At 45.4% G+C, this 18013-nt stretch overlaps 1 protein-coding gene across 9 annotated transcripts in view; it reads right to left on the bottom strand.

Annotated features, from left to right (window-relative positions):
- The window catches only part of LYST (lysosomal trafficking regulator), a 194467-nt gene extending 178038 nt beyond the window's left edge, over positions 1-16429 (bottom strand). For 2 of the 9 annotated variants that reach the window (XM_047826303.1, XM_047826309.1), the window contains exons 1-2: positions 15931-16428; positions 2097-2245 (exon numbers count right to left, since the gene is read on the bottom strand). The gene's annotated coding sequence lies outside the window, so the exon portion shown is untranslated. Of the gene's footprint in view, positions 1-1690; positions 1823-2096; positions 2246-15930 lie in introns of those variants that run through there. The other 7 variants (XM_047826311.1, XM_047826312.1, XM_047826310.1 and 4 more) reach the window with 6 other exon arrangements.
- Positions 16430-18013: the final 1584 nt, after the last annotated feature.

The following is an 18013-nucleotide window of genomic DNA, read 5'->3' as shown; positions in this document are numbered from 1 at the left end:
CACAAACATGCCCAGTACACGCCTGCCTCAAAGCTTCTGCAAGTGCCTTTCCGTCTACTTGAACACGCTTCCCCTAGAGAGGGGTACGGATTACCGTCTCCTTTCTGGTCTTGGGCTCAGACGCCACGTTCTGTAGGCAGTCTTCCCTGACTACCCCTAGTTAAAACCCTTTTCCAGTTCCTGATCTCTCCCTCTTCCCTGCTTTTGCTCTCTAGTCCTTGACACCGAATGACATAGCACATATTTTATTATCTGAGATCCCCCACTAGAATGTAAGCTCCATGAAGGAGGGGATATTTATGTGTTCAGAAAACTCTGACACACAGTCCATGCTCAATAAATATATACTAAATTTATAGATCATTTTATGGCTTACACACTGCTTTCATGTAAATTAAATTATATAGTAACTCATTTTCTCCTAATTCTTGTCTCCAAATTCTCAATCTTTAGGCAGTAACAATATGAAGGACAGCCAAGAGTTATTAAAAAAAAAGTTGCTGACTACTTGTAAAGCTCTTTAAAACAGATACCCCGTATTAATAACTACATCTATAAAATGAAAGCTCATTGTCAACATCTTTATTAGCATAAGGTTTCTGGGTGTGGAAGTTTAAAGTAACAGCAGATCAGCCAAGAATCATCAGGAAGGAAAGCCCAATTCAGTTTGTCCTATCAATTTGTTAAACAAACCCTAGGAAAAATGCGGGTTGAATTCAATGTTCAAGGAAACGTTGGTCCCTATTAACACCCATGTACTCAACCCAAGATGCAACTCCCTTAAAATTTTCTATCTGCTTAAAACAAACCTCATCAACTGCCAAGTGCTGTCACTGGGTGTGTATGGTCCGTTGAGCATCTAGGGAATGTTTTGTTTTGTTTTGTTTCGCACGATAAGAATTAAGGCTACAGGGACGGTTCTTAAAGCCTCTGGCCTTATCCCCGCCACTACTAAACAACTCGTTGACCTCCACGCTGTGGTGCTGGGGTCTTCCTGGGTTATTTCCCGAACAGTTTAATCCTGCCAGAGACCAAGAGGCATCTCAGCCAAGGCTCCAATGATGCCGGAGACAGACGGCAGATGTCTCAGAGGATCCTCTGGAGAGTCTCTCGCCCCGGCAAAGGGTGTCACAGGCATAAGAAAAGCAGCAGACCAAGGCACACGGGGGAGATGACAGATGGGTGAGGACCGCGGGACAGGAGCTCAAGGAGCGACTGCAAGGGTGGTGGCGCGGAAACTGTCAACTCCCGTCCCCGACCTGCCAGTCTGGGCCCGGTCGGGGTGGAGGCAGTGCCACCGCACAGGACAATAAATACAATCAAGCTAGCAGCAAATCGCCGCCAGCCTACTCGACCTCCGCCCCTCCGTGCGCCGGCAAATAAAGTTGGTGGCGGGTGGCCGCTTGCAAGGGTCCAGGGGGGCCGGGAGGAGCTCCCGCCCGCCGCTCAGCTGCTGTCAGAGGCTGCCCGGGCGCTGGGGGCGGGGGGAGACATCTCGGAGACCCGGAGCCAGAGAGGACGCCTGAAGACGGGCTTGGGGCCGGGTCCCCAGCGCCCTCAGCCGGGTGGCGGCGACCCCCAGACCCCCGCGACCGCCGCCACCCCAAACCGCCTTCCCTCCAGGCCACGGATGGTATCCGGGAGCCCAAGCCCTCTGCCGGCGTCGTCGGCGCCCAGCGGCCGCCTTTACCTGCTTTCTGGCTGCAGCCGCCGCCGCGGCGCCCTTCCACTCACCGGGAGAATCCCGAGTCGTCGTCGCTGTCGCTGCCGCTGCCGCCGCCGCCGCTGCCACTGCCGCCGCCGCGAACTCTCCACCCCCGCCCCCTCAGGTAACCCAGGAAACCGGGAACACCACCCCCTCCCTTCCCCCGTCCGGACCCAGACCCGCTCTCCTGCGCGTGCGCGCTTGCCCCTCCTGGCGCGCCCCGAGCCCCGCCCCTCGCTGGTAGGGCACCGTCGGCGTCGCAGGCGTGACGCGTGGAGCCACCGAGCCAATAGGGAAGGGAGGAGGGCGGGCCGAGCCTCAGGGCGGGAGGGACGGGGGGGTGGGGCTTGGGGTTTCTCCCAGTGCTGGGGAGGTTTGCCTCCGTTCTCACCCTGCTGGTGCGTCGCGAGGCTGGCTTTGTCAGACCCAGGGGAGAGCGACCATCGTTTGAAAAGCGTCTAGCACTTGCGCAGCGTCCGCTTCCTCCATTCAACACAGACACTCGTTCTGTCCTCCTTGTGTGGGTTCAGAGGATGGGGGCTGCAAGAAGAAATATGGGAAGGGGTTGAGAGAGGGAGGAAAGGTTGCCCGAGAAGCCGCCTAGCCTTCCTTTAGGGCCTGGAAAAAGCCATTTTGCAAAGGTAACGGTACGCTTCTTTTCAAAAAACGAAGCCACTGTTGAAGTAATTCAGCACAAATGTGTATTTTTCAATTTAGCTCTCTTCAAACACATTTGTGTAGTGTGTGCGTACTGTCTACATTCTATACCTTAAAATAGCAGTGCCTCCAGCAGGTGGGAGCTGTAGGGTTAACACAGCATGTTTTGGCTGTATCACTGAGTGCCTGGGCCAGCACATGGCTGGTAGGCTGCTGCCGCCAGCAGTTTGGCGTTTTAGAGGACATCCCTGCTCACCACCCAGTCACCGTGACAGCCTTTGTGCGGAATGTTAGAGGTACTGGGGAAGATGGTGAACCGGATTCAAGTCTTACCTAATAATACAAATTACAAGCAAATAGTCTACAAATTGGCAGTGATTGCTTTAGAATCAACAACTCCTGTGATTTTTGCACAGGAATCAAGAACTGGAAATATTCAGGATGTTATGTCTTAGGGAAGTAACGAGGTGATCAGTGATGTGGTTGGAAGTAGCTCTTGGGGAAAATTCTGCACTTTAAAAGATCTCCCCACTGAAGTTCAACCTTTAACAGTTCGTACCTTTGGGCAGAGTTGCCCACTTCCTCTGGCAATCCTTTAGAATGAATACTCCAAGGATGGGCAACATACAAAGTCACTAACAAATTAGTGAAAGATATGTCTTAGCGAAATCACCACTCATTTAACAAATAATGAGCACCTACTATGTGCTAGGTACCGTGCTAGGTGCTGGAGATACTTTGGTGAGTTTCCCTGAACTAAAAGAGGAAGAGGAAGCCAAACTTGACCTGTTTCACAGTTTTACCTAACAGTGAACCCACGCTTATTTTCACATCTACTTTTACCCGCTCATCTTAAAAACACCTCTTTTTTTTTAATGGACAAAGAAGTCATAGAAATAATAAGTAACAATCCAGTTTCTGTTTCTCTTGAATGTAAGATAATAGGCGATCATGATTTTATTAAAGCCAAACAGAACGAAACACTTTGTGTTACAACGGTACCCAGTTGGCCCTCAAAGTATTATTTATTTGTAAAAGGCACAAGGTAATGTCATTTGTGTCTACTCTTTTCTCTGTGTATCTGTGTACTAACTTTGTTCAAAAGTATCTAAGAACCTAAGGATGCCTGGATGGCTCAGTGGGTCAAGCATCTGACTCGTGGTTTCAGTTCTGGTCATGATATTATGGTTTTGTGAGTTCAAACCCCAGGTTATTGGGATTCTCTGTCTCCTTTCTCTCTGACTCTGACCCTCCCCTATTCACGCTGTCTCTGTCTCTCTCAAAAATAAATAAACTTTAAAAAATTAAAAATAAAGAGTATCTTAGAATCTAGATATTAAGCATACATAATTAGATAAACTTAGTTCAAAACATTTCAAATGAACACAAAAAATGTGTAATCAAGTACATTCATAGAAGAAAGATAAAAGAAAAATCAATAAATATATAGAAGGAAGCCTTACTTATGTATGTGTATCACATGTTGAAAAACTTTGTAAGTGGGAAGTCTAGATAATTTGACTCTAAAATTAGATTGTAAAATCAAGGTTTTAAAAGATGCAGTTAACGTACAGTTGACCCTTGAACAACGCAGGGGTTGGGGGTGTTGACCCCTGCGTAGATGAAAATCCACATACAACTTTTGGCTTCCCCAAAACTTAACTATTAATAGCTTACTGTTGACCGAAAGCCTTACTGAAAACATAAACAGTTAAGGAACACATATTTTGTAAATTTATTACATACTGTATTCTTTTTAAAACATGTTTATTTTGACAGAGAGAGAGAGCGTGCATGTGTGCACACGTGCACAAGCAGGGGAGCGGGAGAAAGTGAGGGAGATAGAGAATCCGAGCAGGCTCCACGCTGTCAGTGCAGAGCCTGATGCGGGACTTGATCCCATGAACCTTGAGATCATGACCTGAGCCGAAATCAAGAGCTGAACACTTAACTGACCGCTTCATGGATATCTATAAATCAGACCATGTCACACCTGTGCTAAGAACCCTGCAGTGGCTCCCCATTTCACCCGTGTGAACCCCAAATCCCTTACCGTGGCCCACAGAGCTCTACACCACCCAGATCTGCACATTCTCTTCTCTTCCTGCTCTTCCGTCCCTGAAGACCTACTGTTTATGGAACCTTCCAGACACATTCCTGCCTTAAGGTCTGTGCACTGGCTGTTCCCTCAAACTGAAATGCTTTTTTCTCCCGACAGCCACAGATATAACCCTCTTACCTCCTGTATCTTTGCTCATATTTCACCTTCTCAGTGAAGTCTATGTCAACATTGTCCTGAAACCTTGACAAGAGGAGTCTCTGTCCTGGGTCCCTCACTTGAGTGTTTGAAATTGTTCGGGCCCACCCCCGCCAATGCATACGTTAAAGTCATAAGCCACAATGTGACTCTGTTTAGATGTTTAGAGGAAGAGCCTTTAAAGAGGTAGTCAAGGTTAAATAAGGTCACAAGGGTGGGGCCCTCATCCAATAGGACTGGTATCCTTATAATAAGGGGAAGAGACGCCAGAGCTTTGTGTGCATGCGCATGCAAACACACACACACACACACACACACACACACACACACAGGAAAGGCCATGTGAGGATATGATAAGAAGGCAGCTATCTGCAAACCAGGGGAAGAGATCAACCCTGCTGGCACTTTGATCCTGGACTTCCAGCCTCCAGAATGTGAGAGAATATTTCTGTTGTTTAAGCCACCAGGTCTGTAGTATTTTGTTACGGCAGCCCTGGCCGAATACTACACCCCCCAAAATAATTTCAATAAGAGCATACTACATAACTTACACATCTATTACGCTGATCTTTATTGTCTCCCGCATATAGAGAAGGCAGCACGCTTTGTTCTGTTTATGATGTACCTGGAGTGCCAGAACACTACCTGGCCCATAGTAAGCATTCAGCAAATATTATTGAATGAACAATGTAATGAAGACAAGGTTGTTTATATTCAAATAAATGTCCAAATGGCTCATTATCATTTTAGCGGAAGCTTGAAACTTTAATGCCCACTGCACTGTACTGGAGCAGAACTAGATTTCTGAAGAAGTGGTAAAGCAATTGTGGGGCTTTCATTTCAGAGTAACATGGTCAAAATTATGCAGATTTCCACATTTGACTACAGATGGAACAATGGCTATATTAAAAAATTATATATAAATTTAGTTTTGGAGTGCTTTATGTTATTAGGATGTATTTGAATCTTTAAAAAATGCTCTTTTTAGTAGGCACCCTAAAACATTATTGAAGAAGTCAATTTTTTTAAGATTTTATTTTTAAATAATCTCTACACCCAACGTGGGGCTCAAACCCACAACCCCGAGATCAAGAGTTGCACAGTCTACAGACCGAGCCAGCCAGGGCCCCAAAGAAGTCAATTCTTAACTTATGTCTCTATTAAGTTGTTTAACAATATTCACTCTTTCTTTTTGCAAAAATTATCAAATTAAGTTTTAATAACATTCTTAATGTGATTTTCTCTAAGTCACTGATACCATTTTAAAACCCTCAAAGTATGTGTGTTTTACTTTAAAAACTTATGTCATTACAAGATTTGTAAACATCAAAAATATCCTAAGAGGTGCTCTTTTCAGCCAGTTAAAAGTGTTAAAACAACCCAAATCTCTCTTCTCTGTTGTGGAAACTTCATGCTGAGTTTCTTAATGTCCCACTTTCATGTGTAGATATTTGTGGGCAGCAGTGTCATTAATTCTCATAAAAGCATTTTTTTTCTTTTTAAATTCTGAATTGTCTTTCTGCTTAAAACAGAAAACATTTGTATAGTAATAAATTCAAATGTTAGGACAAATATACAATATAGAAAATTAAAGTCTTCTGTGATCTCCTCCCAGAAATACTCACTAGTAAGTGATGTATTTGTCCACAGATACACACAGATACACACACACACACACACAGCCATAAAGTTGTCACCATCATTGAAAAATGAGGAATTTGAGTCCACTATTGAGCATAATTCTTATCCAAGTGATTTACTTACCATTTCTTATTTTAATAGTTGGTATTTGTCTGTCTTAATTCCCAACATGTACCTGTGCTCAACAAGTTTATGATGAGCATTGAGTTGTAACCTGCCTGAGCTGTTTCTTTTGGAAGAGTCAACCCAGTCTGTCCTACACAATAGGCTATTAAGAAACGTTAATAAGAAATGCGTATTTGCTAGCCATTCCTGTTTATAAAACCAAGGGATCATAGCAAATTTAAAATCACAAGAACCCTCTAAATCTCACAGCATCTCATTTAGAAGACCAGAAAAACAGAGATAGTTCAAGTTATCCACAGGTTCACAGAGCAGAATATCACTTGACCAGTTCAAAGCAAGAGTTGGAAAGGGCTGGTCAGATTCAAGGTAAGGAACAGGTAAAGACATATATGTGTTTCACTACCTACTCAAAAAAAAAAAAAAACCTCAAAAAAAGATTCTTAATATGTACACTTTCTCTGTAGTTTCATGTGCACCACGATTTTGGACCACTTCAAAAAATGTCTCTTACGCTACCTAAAACCAGACAACAGAATCCACTAGTAATATTGTTAGAGTGATCCATTATTTCAGGCTTTCATTCAGTCACTGGGTATTTTCCATGTACTTGCAATGTTCAAGGTTTTGGGATACAAAGGTAGAGGAAGGCCTAGACTGTTGGGGACTCCAGGCAGGTAGACAAGCAATAACAGTAGAGGGTGATGAGGGTTAGGACAGCGTCATGCACTGGGATTTCTCGGGCATTGTGGAGGGACATCCAACCTCATGTCTGGGATCAGAAAAGCCTTTTGGATTTCAGGCAGGCTAATTTTTCCTATATGGGCCTTCCTATATAGGCCCAGTCTAGGACCAAATTTTAAAAATGAGACTAGGGTAGCGAGTTTTTCATAAAGTTAAACTTCTTCAATTCTGAAGACTGTCTTCTATTCTGAAGCTATGGCCTTCCTCCTTTTTATAGAATTTAAATGTTTTGTGTGTGTTTTATTTTAGATTTGAAAGAGACAGAGAGAGACAGAGAGAGACAGAGCACAAGCAGGGGAGGGGCCGAGAGAGACGGAGACAGAATGGAAAGCAGGCTCCAGGCTCTGAGCTGTCAGCACAGAGCCCACCGTGAGGCTCCATCTCACGAGCGGTGAGATCACAACCTGAGCTGAAGTTGGACACTTAACCAACTGAACCACTCAGGCGCCCCTTTAAAAAAAATGTGTGTGTGTGTGTTTTATTTTATATCTGAGAGAGAGACAAAGACAGAGTAGAATTTAAATAGCCTTCCTTTAGGATATGGCAATATTAGCCACGCGTATGTTCAATGTCCTTTCTTGACACATTGATTGGCAATAAAAAGTTGGCAAACTAGTCCCTGAAAGGGTTTGTTGCTTTGTTCTTTTCATTGATGTGGTTGCCGTTGTTATTATTATTATTGTAGCAGTCTACAGAATCCATGTGTCCAGAAACCACTGACAGCTAGGCCAGGTGAGGCTAGGTGGGGTGCTCTAAGGCCATGCTCCTTCTCAGTCCAGCAGCATCAGCGTTACCTGTGAGAGATCCGGAATCTCAGGCCACAACCCCAGACTTACTGAGTCATACTTGGCATTTCAGCAAGATCCTCAGATGATCTATACACACGTTAAAGCTTAAGAAGCACCATCGTAGGAGAGGGAAAAGCATTATATAAAAACTGGTGGGAGAGAGCATGTTGGCTGGAAGATCCTTTCCAAAGTAGAAAGAGTAAAGACCATATTTCACAGAGGGTGAGGGTGATGTTAGCAGGGCCGGCAGGAGGGTGGGTGATGATTAATATTGTCCCTCTGCACCAACTATACCCAGATAGATAACTGCTCCATATTTCATCCTGGTCATTTTATTTTATTTTTTTTTAATTTACTTTTTTAAAATGTTTGTTTTTCAGAGACAGAGACAGAACGTGAATGGGGGAGTGGGGAGGGAGGGTGCAGAGAGAAAGAGAGAGACACAGAATCTGAAGCAGGTTCCAGGCTCTGAGCTGTCAGCACAGAGCCCGACGTGGGGCTCGAACCCACGAACTGTGAGACCTGAGCCGAAGTCAGGCACTTAACCGACTGAGTCACCCAGGAGCCCCTCATCCTGGTCATTTTAAACTAAGCCATGTTCCCTATTGCCTACAATGCTCAATCACTTCTTGCAGAACCTCAAAACATAGGTTAAACTCTTGTGGGGCAAATAAATATCTTGGGCCTAATGTGTGGCAGTTAGTGGGATGTTATCATAACGATAATAACAGGTCGTGCCGACTCTCCATGGTGGCTGGTGAAGGGTCTGCTTTAATGAGGACCAGACACCAAAGGAGAAAGGCTTACCCTACGCCAGGGTGTTGCTACATCATGCAGATGGAAAGAGCCATGCCCCACCCGACTGCTTTGATATCTAAATGAGCCTTCGTCCTATGCTAACATAAGGCTGCATTGAATGTACAAGAGGCACTTGGTAATTATAAATTAAGATATAAATTAAAGTATATATTTTTTCTCTTTTATCTGCTGAAAAGGGAAGTGTAACGCAAGAGAGTGTGACAGACAAGCCAGACCAATCTCAGATAGTTTTCCTTAACTTCTCTACCTCCCCTTAACTATTGTTATTTTCGTTATCTGTTTGTCTTTTCAAATATACTTTGAATTACGTTACGTTGTGACGACTGCATTCTATCTTTTCGTGTTCATTGTGAGCAGATAGAAGCTGCTCAATAAAATTTTTGAATAAATAAGGGAAAGATACAGAAGAATACAAGTAGCTGGGAAAATTTTCTGCGACCTATAGTCAAGTCACATGGTCAACAGTTGTGAGAAGTTATGTGTCTTCTTTTTAAAATTTTTTTTAATATTTATTTTTGAGAGAATGAGAAAAGCAGGGAGAGAGGGAGACATAGAATCCAAAGCAAGCTCCAGGCTCTGAGATGTCAGCACAGAACCTGACGAGGGGCTTAAACCCACAAACTGGGAGATCATGGCCTGAGCTGAAGTCAGACTCCTAAGCGACTGAGTCACCCAGGTGCCCCAGTTATGTGTCTTTTATAGAGATTGAATTCAAATCCTGATTTTCTTTTATAGAGATTGAATTCAAATCCGGATTTTCGTGCCTGGAATCTCAGAGTATTTTATATCTGTGTGCATTCTGACGTGGACTCGTTTGTCAGTAGAGCTCTGTTTTACACAAAGAGAAATCACACTTGTAAAAGTTACATGCTCACTTCCCCCGTTCATCATGTAAACCAACCCGAGAGGTGTAGCACTGTCACATATTTGGAATCAGAACTGAATGTCAATGTAGTGTGGACTCACCTTAAGCCTAAGCTATGTTTACCTACGGGATTCAGACAGTGGCAGATGTGGGGGTCCCGGTGGGACCCTCCAGGAATAGATTTGCTTGAGTGAGGGAAGGGTATTCTGGGTGAGTTGGCACACAAGCTCCTCTAATAACAAAACCTGGGTTGCAGAAGGGAAGGGATGATGGTAGGTACAGCATAGTGTCTGATACTCGAATTTGTTCCCCACCGGCATCCTCGACATTTCTATAGTCCTGAAATTTCAAAGATGTTTTAAAGGCACCTGCGATTAAAACTGGAAGAGCCTGTTTGCGTAGAATCCCTGGTCCTGGGCAGCACTATTTTCGTATCCATGCAACCACATAGACGCATCAGAGAAAACAGAGTGGCCCCATGAATATTTGCGTCATGCGGTGGGGCCTGCCGGGGCCTGCAAACCATCTGTCAGGTAAGACATATTAAAGCATCTTCGTGTGTCAGCGGGGGCAGAGTGAGACCACTTCATCAAACGTTTGCCTGGAGTCTTGAAGGGAAGCAAAAACCCTTCTCCCTGACCAGCTTGGGCTGACATCAGAGCCATGCGGGGACCATAGGGCCCCGTGGGAACGTAGAATCCATTTCAGAAACCCTTAACTTGTGGTCAGGTCTTGTGTTTTTAATGCAACTATTCCAAGAGCAAAGTTCTGAGAAAGCGGTTTCACTCAGCAGTATAGATGCAGCCCACGTGTGCCATATTATTGAAAAGGAAACATATGGGGGGCGGCTGGGTGGCTCAGTCTATTGAGCGTCCGACTTCGGCTCCGGTCATGACCTCATGGTTGGTGGGTTCGAGCCCCACATTGGGCTCTATGCTGACAGCTCAGAGCCTGGAGCCTTTTTCAGATTCTGTGTCTCCCTCTCTCCCTGCTCTCCCTTCCCCCCATTTGCGCGCGCTCTCTCTCTCTCTCAAAAATAAATAAGCATTTTAAAAAATTTTTTTAAAAAGAAAAGAAAATGTATGATCTGTTTGGAAGTATAACATCTGATACAGAAGAGGGGTCCAAAACACAGAATAACATTGGGGGGAAAACTGCAGACATTATGTTGGAAAATCAAGCCCTGAAATAGAAAATGCAGGCAAGGTATTTCTAGAGTCTAGGAATCTGAGAAAACCGTTTGTCAGGGAAGACATATGAAAGCATCTTTGTGAACTGCAAAAGACCTTAAATAAGCAAGTACTTAAAAATATCTGGGCCCAAAAAAAAAAAAAATATCTGGGCCCATTGAATGACCCAATCTTCTGGATTTTTATCCGTAATTTAAAAAATATCATCGCATCACTTCACATGTGTTGGCATGGTAGAATAGTTTAGTTGGAAAACCCCCAAGGCAACACCCCAGGAGCAGGAAAACTCAGTCTTCGGCTAGATGAGGATTCCTAGTCAGGAGAGGGTCTCACCAAAACGCATTGCCTCCCCGGGCGAGGGGTAAGTGACTTTATGGCAAGTGACTCTGCCCCAATGTGGCCACTGTGCAAGCTGCTACTTGACTCAGATTCTCCTGGATTCTGTGATTTCTGAAAGATTCCCCCCTTTCCATCTTACCCCCCCTCCCCCAACATCAGACACACTCTCTCAAAGAACCAGGCACCAGGAACCAACAATAAAAATCGGGATCACAGCCCTGCTTCTGTTATTGTTGTTCATGCAGTACGGGTTTCTTCTCCAGACATTAAAAGCAGCATCCAAGAATGCAAGGTCAACCAAATCAGAATAACAGATGACCAGGAAGTGTAGCATAAAGCATCATCTTAGGGTCGCTCACCCCTTAGGATAACCTCTCCTGACTGGTTTCCTGCCCAGCTTATAGTACCATTTCTGGAACTCCGCTGCTGACTGATAATTGGGTCTAATGCAGAGCAAGGGTTTCCTGATGGGATACAGACCACAGCGTCCTTACTGGCAGGTGTACCTCCGCTCATGGTTGGAAACCTGGTTTTGAGCCCTGCACCTGCCATCTATCATGCCCAGCTTAGCCAGTCTAGTGGCCTGAGTTCCTCACACACGGATGCAGCCACCGGGTGAGCAGCTATCCCACCCAGCTCGGCTGTCTCTCCACAAAGACAAAGAGAACATTCGCCCCTGGGGAGAATGCCCTTGCGGGTATGTGGGGATTTCCTGAGATCTGATAAATTCCAGTCAGGTACAATAGAGATGTCTTTGACAATAAGAAGAATCCTTGGCCCCCGGGGACTGGTTTCGCCAAGGGGGTGGGAAATGCTTGTGTGCCAGCGATATTCACCTCAAGTGCCGCTGAAAGTCACCCGATGCGCAAGGCCTCTGGTTACTGGCTCCCTCACCAAGTGCCTGAGAATTAGTGCAAAAGACGCCATTTAAAGGGAACGAGAACGGGAACAAAACATTTGCCTCCGAATGGATAGTCTCTTGCTTTATTTTCTTTAAGTTCGCTTATTATTTTTGAGAGGGAGAGAGAGCACGGGGGAGGGGCAAAGGAAGAGGGGGACAGAGGATCCAAAGTGGGCTCTACCCTGATAGCAGAGGGCCCGATGCAGGGCCCAAACTCACAAACCACAAGATCATAACCAGAGCCAAAGGCAGACGCTTAACCGACTGAGCCACCCAGGCGCCCTGATGGTTTCTTGTTTCAACACCAGGCATTGCCCCATCTCTTCCCCTCTAATTAGAAATGCGACCCTTATTTCATACTAAATTCCTTTCTATTTTCCAGGCCCTTTCTGAGCTCTCTAGAATAGAGAAATACAGACCCTGAAAGCCCTGAAAAGGGATCTTAATTGTCAGCAGAAATGCTTCAGAAGAACGACCACCTCAGCCTTTCCCCTTTGATTTAACTGCTATGAGTTAAATCACACAGCAGTGTGCCTTCTATCTTGTATACACAAGTGATTGATTGCATCACCCGAATCCTGTAATCGTTCCAAACAGGTAATCTTTGAACCGGCCACGGCTTCAATTCCAGGGAATGAAGTAAGAGGAACGGAGGAAGGAGACTACATCCCACTCAATGTTCATTTATCCGTCTACGTGGGGAAAAAAATCAGGAGTCTTGCCTTACGGTCCCTTCCCTTCCGGAGAAGTCTTTCTGAAAACACGGAAGAGAGGAATATAGTTGGTAAGATCTGAAAGTAACTTCAGTGGCCAGCTCTTTGAAGGCAAGAGCTGTGTTGATTTATGACGCAGTCGACGTGTCATAATTTGGCACCCGCATCTTAACAGTGGCTCTAAACATTTCTTTGGCAACTGCTATTACAGGCCAGAAATAGCTATGTAAAGTAGGGTAAAGTATTCTACCTGCCGGTTTTCATGAATACTCCTGCCAATTCTGCCCCGATGGAACGCACACACGCTATATAGGCCTTCCCATCTAATTTTACCGAGAGTATTTTTTAAAGAATTTTTTATAATCTTGGCTCAGGGCTTTCTTTTTCGGTGCCTATTCTGTAATGACACAAAAAATTTTCTCTTCAACTGCCACATTTTAAAATCCCGCCAGCCACTTTCCTATCAGATACCCCTCAAACGTCCCTGTAATTCTGCTTTCTACTCAAAGATTCTTTTTTTAATCTGAGTAGGAATGATCACGTCTCGCTGTGCTCTACCCTTTAAAGGATTCCACGTAGCTTCCTTTGAGAGATGAATATGAATCCAACTGCCCATTTAGGCCTGCTAAAAATGCCCCAGGATGCATGGGGTGCCAATGGCTATGATAATTCAGATGATCTTTGTTGGTTTGTTGGTTGGTTTTGAGGTTACCAGCACGCTTTCATTTGAATTGCTCTTTTCTCATGAATGGGCAGGGACATTTGCTATTCTACTGATGATGAAATTAGAGCCTAAAGAACTAGTCACTCACCGAAGGGGGCGGGGCAGGGCTGGAACACAGGATTCTGGCCTCTAAATTCCCAAGCAGGTCACAACCAAGTAATAACGACAAAACATACTAACTGGATTTCTTGAAAGCATTTTCTTTCAAGAAGCAGCTTGCCAGAGTCTAATTTTAGAGTTCACATGTTATTAGCACTTTCACATTTCAAGGGGTTTGTAACTTCTCTACGTGGGAAACATTTTACTGCAGGGCAGAGTCAAATATTCTTTTCGGTGCCTTTGCTGTGCTTTAATCAGCTAACATTACTCCAAGGGAATGTATATGTGGCTACACGGCCATATTGAAGGTGAACACCTGCCACGCACAATTACCTTTGAGGAAGAAAGAATACGTGTTAGAATCATCATATGTTCCAGCAATTCCACCTCTAGGTGTATATTCCGAGAACTGAAAGCAGGGACTCGAATAGATATTTGTTACACTGATGTTCATACCAGCAATAGTCATAGTAATTGATAAGCAGAGCAACCCAAGTATCCTGGGTGAATGAAGGGATAAGCAAAATGTAGTGTATCCACACAATGGAATAGTATGCAGCCTTAAAAAGGAAGTTCTGACCCAGGCTACGACATGGATGAACCTTGAGGACATCTTGCCAAGTGAAATAAGCCAGTCATAAAGGGAAATATTTTGTATGATTCCACTTCTATGAGACACCTAGCATAGTTAAGTTCATAGAGACGGAAAGCAGCGTTCCCCCTGCCAGAGGCTGAGGGGATAACGGAGAGTCAGTGTTTCATGGGGACAGAGTTTTAGTTGGGGATGACAAAAATTTCGGGAGATGGATGGGATGACGGCTGAACAACCATGTGAATGTACTTAATGCCACAGAACTCTACCCTTAAAATGGTAAAAATTGAAAATTGTGTGTTATATGTAGTTTATCTCACACTCGCACACATGCACACATACCGGGAGACAGAACAATTAACCCTGATCTGGAGGGAGAGGGATGGAAACGGCTTCTCAGAGCATATGGCTTTGTCTTGAAAGACGAGGAGAGGTGTGCTGGGTAGGACAGAAGAAAAATGTACTCCGGGCTGAGGGAATAACGCCAGGAAGTAATAAAGCCATTACAAGGTCATATTCAAGGAACAGCAAATAATCCAGGTGCTGGGTACTTGCAGGTAAGTTACAGCAGATGAAGCCTTTATGGCAGAGTGTGGGGGCAGAATCTTAAACACTCCTGCGTGCCCTGCAAGATGTTTGGGCTTTATTCTGCAGGCAGTGGGAAACCACTGGACTCCTCTGTGTCAGCTTGGAGACATGACCGAGCTTACATTGTAGAAAGATAATGTTTGGCAGTAGTGTGAGGAATGGATTGGAGGGGGAAGAGATTAGAAGCAGGGACTCTGGTGGGGAAACTTCCGAGAGCCCAAGGGAGAGATCAGGAGGGCCCAGCTGGGAGGATGTGTGTGGGGGGGGGGGGGGGAGGGGCATTTGGAGAGGACATGGGAACCACAGAGAGGTGGGGAGAGAGGAGGCTTATGGAGTGGAGGGTAGCTCCCAGGCTCCACGCATGGCTTCATCCATACCCCCAGTCAGGCTGACCCACCCACACGCACTCCAGGTCCCCTGGGCCAGAACAGTTGCTCAAGACCCTGCCAATCGTGATGGTAACCGGGGCTTGTTCTCACCTCCCAATCTCTAAAATCTGGACTTCCACACTGTCCTCAGCCCCCTCCCAGTTGGGTGGGCACTGGGGCTCCTCTTGGCTTTCCTTCGAGTCCCATCCAGCCTTCCCCTGCCCCCACACTCCAGCCGTGGGATTTCTTACTTGTCCCTTCATGATACCCCACTCCGATCCTCAGCTCTGTGCGCACTCCTTCTTCCTCACAGACCGGTCTCTGGCCTCCAAGATGGGGTGGGGGGGGCAGGGAGGGACTTGAAATCTCCCTAGCATAGATTAGGAATACGATAGAGGCTGAAGGTTGGACAGCAGTGAGGGAGAGAATGAGTGCGCTCAGGGAATGCTGCATTTGACGCACCTGAAAATCCACCAGCACCCATTTCTTAAAGGAGTCTTTGTAACTACTCCATGCCCCAAACAATCTCAGTTTGCTGGCCTCCAAGAATCAGAGCTGCAGTCTTTCTAGTGAGGGTCTTTGGCTCACCCCACCGCAGAGGAGTATCTTCATTGGCCTTCCTTTCCGCACAGTCTCCAGCCTCTCTGAGCAAGCAGCCCGTAGGAACCAGCTCCTGAGAGCACGAGCACTGCCAGCAGCCATCTGCTAATCACCTTCCCCAGTGGCTCTAAAGTTCTCCGCCTGTCCCCAGCCGGCCCACCAAAGCAGCTCACACTCTTAGCTGGCTCTGGGAAGCCTCAGAAACGTGTTAACCTACCTGCACAGTGATTCCCTTCTTCGGGTGAGCAGGGAACTCTTCCCTTTGGTAGTCACACTGCAGGCTAATTAGCAACCATCTACTCTGTTAGCTGCAGTGAAACTGGTCTCCTCCATGCTGTTAGGCGAGCTGAGTCGCTTGTTTGCCGTGAACTTCTGGCTTCCGTTCAGCTGACTTAGGGGAGGATCATTCTCCTGGCATTATAAGAATGCGCACAGTTGAGTCAAACAGCCTGATAGACGGCGAAGGCAAACCCTGCCGCACTGTCTGATGTCACCGGGAGGAAGATACAGGAGCAGATGGTGAAGGCAATAACTTCATGTACCACAAGAACCTCAGAACACAACCTTCCCACGGAAGAATGGATGAGCTGCCGAAACAGGCAACGCACCGAACACTCTGGCACTATAGCTACTCTGATCAAAGCCGAATCGTCATTGGGAATGGCTGCCTGTTTGCCCTACGCCACTCTTGCCTTGGGTGATGGAGCTAGGCAATCTCTGTGTTGCCAGGAAAGCGAGCGGCCCTCTCTCCCTCTGGCTCTTTGGCAGGTGGCCACCCTTGCATCACATGGGGAATCTGGCAAATCAAGTCCAATTCCTTTGCAGTATAGCTGCAGCAAGGATTTCCAGTTAGTGATTTCGTGGTGACTCCAATGAGTCACAGCGCCCTGATTGTCCTGCAGAGGGGGAGGGCCTAAGTTTGTCCCCGTGAGGATCATCATTACTCTTGGTTCCAGAATTCTGCAGTCTTTGGAGCTCAACCTGAGAATGAGAGTCCTGCATCCAGCCACTGCCACTAACCCTCTGGTTGCAAACTTTCACCAAATTGGTGGTGTAGATTTCTGCCCTTCCTTTGTGCTGACATCTGTCTCTCTCCTTTTTAAATCTGCTATCATTTCTTGTTTAAAGTTTTTATTAAAAACTGCTGTCATTTCGGGTGCCTGGATGGCTCAGCCAGTGAAGCATTGATTTTGGCTCAGGTCACAGTCTCATGATTCATGATCAACTGTATGGGGCACTGTGCTGACATCTTGGAGCTTGCTTGGGATTCTCTCCCTCCCTCTCCCTCTGCCCCTCCCCTACTCATGCTCCCATACTCTCTCTCTCTCTCTCAAAATAAATAAATAAACATTTTTTAAATGCTGTCATCTTTTATTTTCGTATTTTTGTATTTTTTTAAATCTACATCCAAATTAGTTAGCATATAGCGCAACAATGATTTCAGGAGTAGAGTCCTTAATGCCCCTTATCCATTTAGCCCATTCCCCCTCCCGCAACCCCTCCAGTAATCTTCTGTTTGTTCTCCATGTTTAGGTCTCTTATGTTTTGTCCCCTTCCCTGTTTTTATATGATTTTTGCTTCCCTTCCCTTATATTCATCTGTTTAGTATCTTAAAGTCCTCATATGAGTGAAGTCATATGATAGTTGTCTTTCTCTGACTAATTTCACTTAGCATAATACCCTCTAGTTCCGTCCACGTAGTTGCAAATGGCAAGATTTCATTCTTTCTGATTGCCGAGTAATACTCCTTTGTATATATATATACAAAGCTCTTTCCATATTTTGGCTATTGCTGAGAGTGCTGCTATAAACATGGGGATGCCTGTGTCCCTTCAAAAAAGCACACCTGTATCCCTTGGATAAATACCTAGTAGTGCAATTGCTGGGTCACAGGGTAGTTCTATTTTTAGTTTTTCGAGGAACCTCCATACTGTTTTCCAGAGTGGCTTCACCAGCTTGCATTCCCACCAACAATGCAAAAGAGATCCCGTTTCTCCGCATCCTCGCCAACATCTGTTGTTGCCTGAGTTGTTCATGTTGGCCATTCTGACAGGTGTCAGGTGGTATCTCATTGCAGTTTTGATTTGTATTTCCCCGATGATGAGCGATGTTGAGCATTTTTTCATGTGTCGGTTGGCCATCTGGATGTCTTCTTAGGAGAAGTGTCTATTCATGTCTTTTACCCATTTCTTCACTGGATTATTTGTTTTTTGGGTGTTGAGTTTGATAAGTTCTTGATAGATTTTGGATACTAACCCTTTATCTGATATGTCGTTTGCAAATATCTTCTCCCATTCTGT

This window comes from Prionailurus viverrinus, chromosome D2 (assembly GCF_022837055.1).
Source record: "Prionailurus viverrinus isolate Anna chromosome D2, UM_Priviv_1.0, whole genome shotgun sequence".
In the NCBI taxonomy this organism is placed as follows: Eukaryota; Metazoa; Chordata; class Mammalia; order Carnivora; family Felidae; genus Prionailurus; species Prionailurus viverrinus.
The sequence above is the reverse complement of the archived record's forward strand: the minus strand, read 5'-3'. Positions and strand labels throughout refer to the sequence as shown.